Genomic DNA, 587 nt, shown 5'->3' with positions numbered 1-587 from the left:
AATATAGAAAAATACTCCAGGCTTCTTAGGTTTGTTTTATATCCTGCAACTTAACAAAGTTATATTTTCTATTGCTTTAAAAAAATAACTCTCTCTGGTTCACTGCCTGAGTCATCATATTCATCTGCAAAAAGCAATACTTTTGAGGATTTCTTGTCATTGTTATAACTAATTTTTTTTTAGAATCATATAGAATGACAGTGGTGACAACACACTTTTATTTTGAAGTTGTCAACATTTATTAAGTACCTGCTATATGCCATGCAGTTTGCTAAATTTTGAGGATGCAGAGAACAGCAAAAGAAAGTGCCTGTCTTCAAGGAGGTCACACTCTATTGGAGGAGACAACATGCATTGCTCCCATTCTCTCTTTTTTTTTCCTACCCTATTCCTATCACCTCTAAGTTTCTCAAACTTACTCTTCAATTTGGAAAAGAAAAAAAGTAAAAACAAAGCCCTTCTAAAAATGTTAAAACATGTCCAAAAGTGCCTGTCTATTCTCCCTCTTGATTCCATTATCTTTCTGTCTATAGATAGCACACTTAATTATCAGTCCTCTAGAACTGCAATGGACCATTACATGGATA

The sequence above is a fragment of the Dromiciops gliroides genome, chromosome 3 (genome assembly GCF_019393635.1).
Source record: "Dromiciops gliroides isolate mDroGli1 chromosome 3, mDroGli1.pri, whole genome shotgun sequence".
NCBI lineage: Eukaryota > Metazoa > Chordata > Mammalia > Microbiotheria > Microbiotheriidae > Dromiciops > Dromiciops gliroides.
Note: the sequence above shows the minus strand (reverse complement) of the source record.